A 10,615-nucleotide genomic window follows, 5' to 3' on the forward strand; every position below is an offset into this window, starting at 1 on the left:
AACAGCTTTTTAAGAGATTCTTCTTTGTCTAAAGAAGTATAAAATGTACAAAAAAGATTGGTCTTCCATGTTTTGTTTTACCTGTGTTAACTCTGAGACGAGTTTGTAGTTGATGTGCAGTGTCATCCCTCTAAGGAGCTGTTTAAATTACAAAATGAAATTCTTAACAATTAGATGAAATTTTGTGTGGGAATTTTACTTTATGCAAAAAACAAACCCAAAACATATCTTCCCCTTAAAATCCACACCCAAGTTTTGCGTTTATGGCAACTCTTGCCTTGCCCGAAAGCATGTGTGGTTCCTCATGCTGAATGTGGCAAAGCAGCTCTTCAAAGGGAATGAACAGTGGTGGAGTGCGCTACAAATGTTGAATACATGCTGTACTACTTTTTCCTTAAAGGCATGTACTAGGAAGCACAGACACATGTAATTACTTTTTTTTAAATAAAAAAAAGAAGCTACAGTGGAAAAGAACACGAATTTATTTATATCCTGTAATAAAACATCCTTATGAATACACCAAGCTCAGGTGGAAGGGGGGGAGGGGGATCGTATTAATGCAGAAGTTGTTTTCAAGACTGGAGAGAGTTTGAATGCACCCTTGCTGAAGGATTAGAATTTTTGTTTATCTGCTGTGGGTATTTTCAGTTAAACCAAACAAGACCAAAGTAGCGATAATACTGGTGTGATACTCCCCAACCTTTTTGAGCCTGTGGGCATCTTTGGAGTTTCGGCACAGGATGGTGGGTGTACCCCACAAAGGCTTCTGTGGGAGTTGGAGCTGTACATACAGAGAAAAATCCCAAGGGCAGGGGAGAAGAGGGGTAATTTTAAAAAGCACTGGGGAAGAGAAGTGAGAGAGTAAAACCAACACTGCAGTTGGCAGGTTCCTCTGATACAATGCTGTTTTAATCTGCACAGTCAGCCAGATCTCCTGCTGGGCAAGAGCCCCATGTGGCCTCATCCACTTTCTAGAAATGCTTGGTGAACACGAGGAAAGGTGTCAGCAGGTGCAATAGCTCTCATGGGCGCCACGTGGGGGACCCCTGGTTTAGTTAGTCAGCTTTTTATGAATTGGACTTCTGTTGTGACCTAAATACGGGGCACGATGCACAGTGGTGCGTTTTAGGATGTCTTTGAAGTTTTTAAAGAAGCACCTGCATTGACTTGCCTTGCTTACTGAAATAATAATCTTTAGACCCAACATAAGAAGGGTCTTGTCATGAAAAAGTGCACCAAAAACCTGTTCCGGACCACACTTGTTAGGTAATTAACAGTTGAAGTGTAGAGAAGTTTCTTCATCGGTTACAAATGCTACATATGAAAATGTAAACAAAAGTTCTTCAGGTAGACAGTTCTTTGTAAAGTATTAACTTTAAAAGGCATTTAAATGACCTTGGCCCCCAACTATGAATGTTAAGCCTATGTAAGCTAATTATTACATTGCCTTGGTACTTCAACAGCTGTCATTCTTGAAATAATTTTGTATATTTTATTGTCTACAAAAGTCTTGAGTGCTTCCTATTTATTATGGGCAGAAGCCAGACAATCCCTTCTCGTTCTAGGCGAAGGGCATCTTGTCATTCGCGGGTATTACCATCACGTGCCCAGGGAGGCAGGACTAAATCTTTTCTTCAGCTTCCTGTCTCCCTGGGCGGGAAGCCCAGTTTTTCCGTCCTGCCTTGGTTAGGGTGGCAGCTTCATTGTAGAACTCCGACTTGCTTGAAAGTATTCTCCTAGTGTGTGTTCAGTTTGTGTTCACCCTTCTCCTTGCCTTAGTCCGTCTACCTTCCTTTTCCCCCTTCTGCCGTTTCGCTGTCTTCGGCCACAAACGCCTTTCTTTTCCCCACTAAACTCTTCCCGCCTTACGTTCCCTTCCCGCCCCCACTTCGCCCCGCTGGGCAAGATGGCGGACGGCAGGAGAGATTCTGACTCGGACCTCCTGTCCGAGGAAGACCGCGACTCAGCCCTCGTCGCCTCGACAGGGTGACGTCGCAAGGAAACCGCCAGCGGCCGTAGTTGCGGTTCTGCGGTACGTGCCACGGAGGGGCCCCCTGAAGGAAGGCACCTCAACTGAAATTGATCCTCAGCAGGGGGGTAACGTATTGCGGACCGAGCCTGAGGCTCCTGTTACGCGGCGGGAAATGCTTGGTTTATTTAATGGGGTGTTAGACAAGCAAGCTCAGATGATGATTGCCTTTAGAGACTCCATCGCTCCTCTTATGCAGGGCGCTGATTCGAATCCCTCCCATACTACTCCCCCTCCTCCACAACAGGGACAGGGGGAACAGGAGGGACGCCCCAGTTCCCATTGGCGCACGAAAGCGGCCTTAAAAGCTCACCCTCACTCACAACACCTTCAAACTTTAGAAGACTGCTCATCTGTGGTTTCAGAGACAGAGAGCAGAGAAGAAGGGGAGTTTGATTCCGCCGAGGACAGTCCAATTCTATTAGAGGAACAACACCCCCGCCTATTCTCGGCCGAGGACTTCCAGGGATTATTAAGCAAGGCACTAATGGCCCTGGACCTCAACGAGGACCCAGCTCCCGTGGCTCAGTCCATACCTAAACCCAGGAAAAGGAGCCAAAGAATTTTTCCCCAGTACAAAACCTCGCATCTGGGAAATTGGACCCTGCCAAGAGTGTGGGAACAATGGCAATGTGGCCCTCTAGATGGCGGTGTTGGCACATAAATAGCCAGGTTGGGAGGGAGTTTTAACACTTCCTGCTTAGGCCACCTGTGCCCTAGGGGTTCTTTTCAAGGGTCAGCAAGGAAATAAATACTGGTCTTTCCAAAAGGGCTTTGGGGAGCGGAGGGGGAAGTAAGTACGTGTGGTATGTGGTTCAATGCCCAAGGTTTCTTCATACAGGAAGTTTAAATGCCACCTTGTTATATCCCCCCAGGTTTGTCCCGGCCAATTCAGCTGGCACCAACCGCACTGGACACATTCTTTAATTTGCCTATGAATTTAAAGCTTCCTTTAAATCAAAAAAATCCTGTCTTTGTCATCAATAGATTAATACAGTTGAGGTGAGGACTGGTTGGTGATGCAGAGGGCCTTTCTGATGAGAGTCAGCGTGGTGTACTGGTTAAGAGCAGTGGTTTGGAGCAGTGGAGTCTGATCTGGAGAACCGGGTTTGAATCCCCACTCCTCCACATGAGCAGCGGAGGCTAATCTTGTGAAATGGGTTTGTTTCCCCGCTCCTACACATGAAGCCAGCTGGGTGACCTTGGGCTAGTCCCGCTCTCTCAGCCCCACTTACCTTACAGGGTGTCTGTTGTGGGTAAGGGAAGGTGATTGTAAGCAAGCTTGATTCTTAAGTGGTAGAGAAAGCCAGCACATAAAAACCAACCCTTCCTTCCTTTCTCCCCTGGATTAAGAGACCAGATGTTCAGAAGCAGAATGTTGCTTTGGCCTCTTGTGGGGGGCAAAGACTGAGTGGAGAGCCTTGTTGAAAAGGGGAAAATACCTCCATCCTCCCTTCCTTATTGCAGAGACCCATGGGAAGCTGCTACTCCCCCCCCTTCTCAGACTGGAGACAAAACAGTGAGGAAGAGTAGCTTTTCTTGTCCTCACCCCCTGCAATGCTAAGGTAAGCAATACAGAAGAGATGCATGGTTACCACTGGTGCACATTACTGCTGCCTGAAAAGATAAGTAACAATGCACTCTTTGCAGGTCTCGCAAAATACAGGACAAAGAGGGGAGACAATTCCTCACCCGCTCAGCGGAAGCATTGCCACGCAGAACTCTGTACGAGCCAACGACCCCGTGTGATGGTTAATCTGACCTCAAGCTCGTCTATGCCCCACCTAATCAAGATGAAGCCGCGTTTCAAGGACTACTTTTTCTGGTTTAAGTGTTCCTCTGGCATTCCCCAGTAATTTTCATTAGGAGAGGTCACGCTTCCATTAGGAAGAATAAATGGATACATCCTTCATGTTTTCTTTAATCTGATTCCTCTACCTTTTAGTTGTTTTAATTTAATAACCTCTGACGTGTTAAATTTGAAGAATACCCGTTGGAGAGTTTTGACTTACCGCTGCGCTTACAGTTGATGTCCGTGCCTCTAATTCCACCTATGCTTGTTAATATCACCTGCCACGTGCTTCTCTTTGCTCTACTGCCTGCTGCGTATTGTGTGAAATTAGGCTGCTTATAAAATCATCAGTTTCACTAGGAGGTGAAACTGGTCTCCGAACTGCACTCTGAGCTCATCACAACTCTAACTGTACCTTTATAGTTGAAAGAAGCTGGAAATTTTAATATTCACGCTGTCAGAAAGTACTACGTAGCCTTTTCCTTGTTACACTGCTTTTTAAAAAAACCTTATTATATTTCATCCCTGTTGGTTGTTTATGCATGGGTACTTTCAGACCAGGGGCGAACGTGAGTGAATCGGTTGTTCCTTGGAGTTCTGCGTGAGTTTTCCATCCATTAGAGATGATCTCGCTGCAAGCCCTGGCAATGTCTGGGTCTTCCCATTCCTCTGTTAATCCGACTCTTCCATCTTCCCTGAGCAAATCCCGGGGGAAATCCCCGTGCTTAAGGCGAAGTGTGGGGCATGCAAGCTTGGTTTTGCTCACAACCAATTACAAAGTAGCATGTCCAGAGGCAGGGACTGAAATACTTCCTGCTTCCACGGAGCTCTTTCTGAGCAGAAGAAAATCTTTTTAAAACTGAGGCTTGGATTTCACCACCCCTTCCTTTCAGATTGCTCTGTTTTTTATGTTGTTCTTAAAATGCTTTTTAATGTGGCAATTGGGTTGGGGTGAATTTTCTCTCTCAGTAAGCGCTACAGGTAAGCCAATTACAAAGCTACATTTAAAGGGGCGAGGACTTGATTTGAGCTTGGAGGCTGCTGGTGCATAGATTCCCAACAGGAAAGTGTGTAGGTTTGCCTGGTCCCTCTTTGCTACCGGTGGGAGGTTTTTGGGACGGAGCCTGAGGAGGGCGGGGTTTGGGAAGGGGAGGAACTTCAGTGCCATAGAGTCCAATTGCCAAAGCGGCCATTTTCACCAGGTGAACTGATCTCTATCAGTTGGAGATCAGTTGTAATAGCAGGAGATCTCCAGCTAGTACCTGGAGGTTGGCAACCCTAAAAGTGTGGGTCCAGCAAGCAACGAACCTCAGGTAAAACTCCCATGCATAAACGACCGTTGCTCCAGTTGCTGCTCAGGAAGGCAAATCTGTCTTTCAGTTACTCTGGACAGCAATCCCAAGCAGAACAGCTGATGGTTGGCAATCTAACAAGCCTCTGCCACTTTCACTGAACCCAGGCCTGGTCTCAATAGTGAGCTGAAGGGCTCCAAAGCAATCAAACTGTTTCCTTTGTAGAAAACCATGTTCTGAACTGATTTATTGGGAGGTGGGAAGCCAGAGCTACGCAGAGCAAGGCCCGTCCTGTAAGAAGCTGCCATGATTCCTTGGCTATTTAGAACCAGAACATTTATTGTATATGGCCGTCGCAAATAGCTAATATGTAATATGGTAAATAGTAGTACATGCATACAATTAGCTAAAACATAGTAATACAGCAATATAAATAAAACAAATAGGGAATTAAAATATTATAGCAGATACCAACATGTACTAACTCACTGTTTTAAACTTAATAACTCCTTCAGAAACTTTAGATCTTATTTTCTTTGCCACTAGGGCAAACAAAGAAACCCTATGTGTTACATAAGCATCTATGTCAGACAGCAAAAAATTAATTTTATCCTCATTCAAATATACCATAATAACAGATAATATTCCTGCTAAGAATTTGGCCCTAGAACCATCATACAGGGGGCAAAAAAAAAAGGATATAATGAGGTAAGTCTTCCGGATTTGAGGCTCCACAAATGCACACACATTGTTTGATTCCTTGGCTATTTACACTTTCTAGAGGGAGTAGCATTAATTATCTAGCCGGGAGAGCCAGTGTGGTATACAAGCATGTGTGTGAAGTGCCGTCAAATCGCAGCCGACTTATGGCGACCCCTTTTGGGGTTTTCATGGCAAGAGACTAACAGAGGTGGTTTGCCAGTGCCTTCCTCTGCACAGCAACCCTGGTATTCCTTGGTGGTCTCCCATCCAAATACTAACCAGCGCCGACCCTGCTTAGCTTCTGAGATCAAAAGAGATCAGTAGGGTTGCCAAGTGCCAGGTGGTGGCGGGCAAACCCCCATCAATCCACCTGGCCTCCCGCTGACCAGCTGACGGTCGGCGGGCAATCTGTGCAGGCAGGGACAGGTCACCTCCGGTTCACACCCGGAAGTGCTGCATTGCAAAGGGCTGGTTTCCACTCAAACTCCCAGTTTGAGTGGTAAAGGCCTGTTGCAATGCCGCACTTCTGGGTGTAAAACACATCACAAGGGGCCATTTGAGTGGAAAACAGCCCCTTGTGGTGCGTTTTACACCCGGAAGTGCCGCAGCGCAACAGGCCTTTACCACTCAAACTGGGAGTTTGAATGGAAACCGGCCCTTTGCAATGCAGCACTTCCGAGAGCATGCGATCCCACCCCACCTTCACTCCAAAAACCTTCCGCCAAAGAAGAAGAGGGACCTGGTAAGCCTAGAGATCAGGCTACCTCAGAGCTATAGCTGGTTCGGTTCCAGACAAATGTCACAATAAAACAAGTCACTAATTTTTTGGTTCCCCAGTGCATACAAAAGTTATGTTTGCACTATACTGTAGTCTATTAAGTGTGCAATAGCATTATATCTAAAAACACAATGTACCTTAATAATAATGAAAAAGTTTGAAGTATTGCGAGAATTACCATAATGTGACACAGAGTCGCAAAGAGAGCACATGCTGTTGGGAAAATGGCATTGATAGACTTGCTTGAAAACACAGTATCTGTGAAGCGCAAGAAAACATGGTATGCCTGTAGCGATTAGCTGGGCTAGGGTTTATGCTGGCCTAGGGTTTATTTAAATATTTATATCCTATTTAAACATGTATTTAAATATTTATCTCCTTCATGGCTCAAGATGGCATGGAAGTTTGCTATGTGACCTCGGGCCAGTCATTGTCTGTCAGCCTGACCTGCCTCATACTGGTTGCGAGGATAAGACGGAGGGGGAGAACCATCGAATCTGTTTTGGGTCCTCATTATTGAGAAAACCATAGTGTGAATATCTAAACTTCGTGGTGGGCACAGAAGATCATTTTAACACCCATCGGCCACTTGTTGGTTGCAGAAGTCTCCTTACTGCTAGCCAGAATGGTACATTTGATTAAGCTGCAATAGGACAAGAAAGATCACCTGAGGATAGTTTGGTATTATGTGTGTGGGGTGGTGGGGCTGGCTCTTCACCAGAGTGGGCATCTTTTAAACATCACCTAGGCATTTCATCATCTACTCGTGAGTGACAACTATTAGGATTCCCTCCCCCAATGACTGAAAGTTGTCATACTTGTACTCCTATTTCCTCCCACAGAGTGAATAGATTTAGATGTATGAATGTATGTATAGAATCGTAGATTTGAAAGGGGCCGTACAGGCCATCTAGTCCAACCCCCTGCATAATGCAGGATCAGCCTAGAGCATCCCTAACAAGTGCATGTCCAGCCTCTGCTTAAAGACTGCCAGTATGTACGCATGCATGCATGCGAGGAAATGGTTAAATATCCCTCTCCTGGTGCCAGTTCCCTGATGCAAGTCAGGCCCTTCACAGATGCTCTAAAAACAAAACAAAAAACAAATAATCCAATCATAGATCAGATCTCATCTAGTTTGGTCTGCATCTCAGCAAATAAGCCACCCATCCTGGCCAACACTTGATGTAGAAGCAATCGGCATGTCTATAACTGAATTCCCAAATCTCGAGAAGTAAAATTGATTCTGAGAAGTCTGCAAAAAAAAAAAAAAAAAAAGACAAGAACAGTAATGGTGTATGTTCATCCACTTACGCTGATTGACAGTTGGAGAACTCTTCCCTTAAAAACGTGCAGCCATCTTTTTGGCAGGGCACGAGAGCTTTCCAATTAAACCGCAATTCCTTAAAAGATGTCCCAGCCTGGCGATGCAAATAGCTTTCAAGACGACACAGAAGTGATGGAATCCTTGATCGCAGACGTAGATAAGAATAGACAAAGAAACATAAGAGACAAGAAGGATGTAAAAATGCCATCATGAGCTCTTGCATCTTGAGAGAACCTCTAATCTAATGAGAATGGATTTTGTTGGAGAGATTGTACAAGTACAATTAATTATTCATGGCAGTGACATCATTAGGATTTCATTTTGTTTAAAGGCCTCTAAGTGACTTAGGAAATTGGGTTACGCTGAAGAAGAGTTTCAAGGGAAAGGACGGGGAAAGCTTTTCATTGTATTGACTTGGTCTAATATTTTCCAAAGTAGGAAATATACACATTATTCTTCAACTCTTGAAAATCCCTACTTTCAAGCTGGATGTAAATTAGATCGAGAGATCCAGCCGAAGCTAGATTTCAGATGGCTCTTTGCTAAATATTTTAGAAATCATTTAAATAAACAATTGCTGGATTATCTTTGGGAGTTTCAAGACGTCGTTGGCAGTACTTTTCAATAGTTCCATTTATTGCAAGAAGCATTTAGAAATTTCACTCTCAGAGGACCCAAAGGATAGACAGTAGGAGCATGTGGGTTCGATCTCACTGGGAAAATGAGTGGGAATTGGCATCTAGCTGTAGCATAGCTTGTCACCTAGGTTTTTACCCAGAAGTTCCAGATGAGCCATTCGGGGATAACCAGAACTAAATTTGAGCCCACTCTCTTAGCATATAAGAAGTTCTGTATCCTGATGTTGCTGACTTCGGGCTTTTTAACTTTTAAGAAGGCCTGTTGACAAGGAAGAGTTTTGCATAGTTACATTAAACTATGCCAATTGATCAAACGATGAACATCGCTATTTGCACATCACGCAACTTCTTACTAGCACATGATAGCCTGGGAATTGTAAGTAAGCCATCTCCTATCCAAGCAGGTTAGAGCAGTGGTATTCCACCCACGTAGGTTGAGGAATCCCACCTCTTTGGTCCAAGCTGCCCTCAATCCACCACTGTCTGTTTGCGTTTGGAACAGGACCTGCTGTTCATGCAGTTGAAATGCACCACACCTTCTGCTTCTCTGTGCACATGCTGAGAGAAGCCAGAAGGAGAGCAAGGCGAGGTCACTCAGCAGGGGGGAGAATTCCTCCCTATCTCTAACCTTTAGCGCATTCCTTACTGTGGTACACTTCTAGCACTTGATTTATATTTCCTGGCTTTGATTCTCTTGGTCCACATTTCAAACTCTTGCTCTTGATATAGGGTTGCCAGGCCCTTCTTCGCCACCGGCGGGAGGTTTTTGGGGCGGAGCCTGAGGAAGGCGGAGTTTGAGGAGGGGAGGGACTTCAATGCCATAGAGTCCAATTGCCAAAGGGGCCATTTTCTGCAGGTGAACTGATCTCTATCGGCTGGAGATCTCCAGCTAGTACCTGGAGGCTGGCAACCCTATCTTGATGTCAGGGAGGTCACAACTCTGGGTCTCCTCCTCTCGTCACGTGACACTGGTGTCATGTGATTTTGCTGCCATGTGCTTTCAACATGGTGGGTCCCATACTGCCACCAGGTACTTAAGAAGAAGAGTGGGCTTTTTACATGCTGACTTTATCTACCTTTTAAGGAGAATCAAACTGGTTTACAATCTCCTCCCTTCCTCTCCCCACAACAGACACCCTGTGAGGTAGGTGGGGCTGAGAGAGCTCTAAGAGCTGTGACTAGCCCAAGGTCACCCAGCAGGCTTCATGTGGAGGAGTGGGGAATCAAATCCCATTCTCCAGATTAGAGTCCACCACTCCTAACCACTACACCATGCTTGCTGGGTCCTGGGTCTAGAAAGGTTGAAGATTGCTGATTTAGATAGACAGTCCTGTTTAGCTTTCAGACTGTTCTCTGGGTCTCCTTCCTAACTGACAGAGGCACATACACCATGCATCGAGCAGTCTACCTTGAATTGCTGGCAGGCTCTCCCCCATACACGCACACTAGAACTGTGTGTATTTGTTGTTATTTATTGTTTAAAATATTTCTCAGGGTGAACTTGAAAAGAAAAACCAATACAATAAAACCTTATAAACAAAAAGCGCAAAGCAAAAAGAAGCACAAGAGCGGCAGCATCACATCATCCGAAAGAGTAGCACGCTCAAGATGCAAAAGCCCACTGGGAAAGCACTGCTTTAACTTTACAACGGAGCCTCACTATCCCATCCTTCCTTCAGAGAGCAAGTCAAGCATCCCTTTACAGAGCAGTCTATCAAGGTGCCACAACAGAAAAAAGTTTTCCCCACATAACGGCACACCGCTGTTCCAATGACGAACATGCACGTGGAAAGTCCTCTGAGGATGACCAAAGCGTCAGTCTAGGCCAGGGGTCCCCTATAGCATAGGGTTTCATTCCATCTTTCTCTCTCCCAGACAAGCTTTGCTGCAAGGAGCCTGAGCAAATCCTGCCATGAGTACGGGGTCAGGGAAAGACCTGTTCTCCATGACCCTTTCCCAGCTGTCTTCTGGTAGTTAAGAGGAGGAGAAGCAAAGCAGCTGGTAGATAGTACAAGAATTAACGTGCTGGATTTGCACAATTAGCAAACAATTTGGGC

This window comes from Euleptes europaea, chromosome 11 (genome assembly GCF_029931775.1).
Source record: "Euleptes europaea isolate rEulEur1 chromosome 11, rEulEur1.hap1, whole genome shotgun sequence".
NCBI lineage: Eukaryota > Metazoa > Chordata > Lepidosauria > Squamata > Sphaerodactylidae > Euleptes > Euleptes europaea.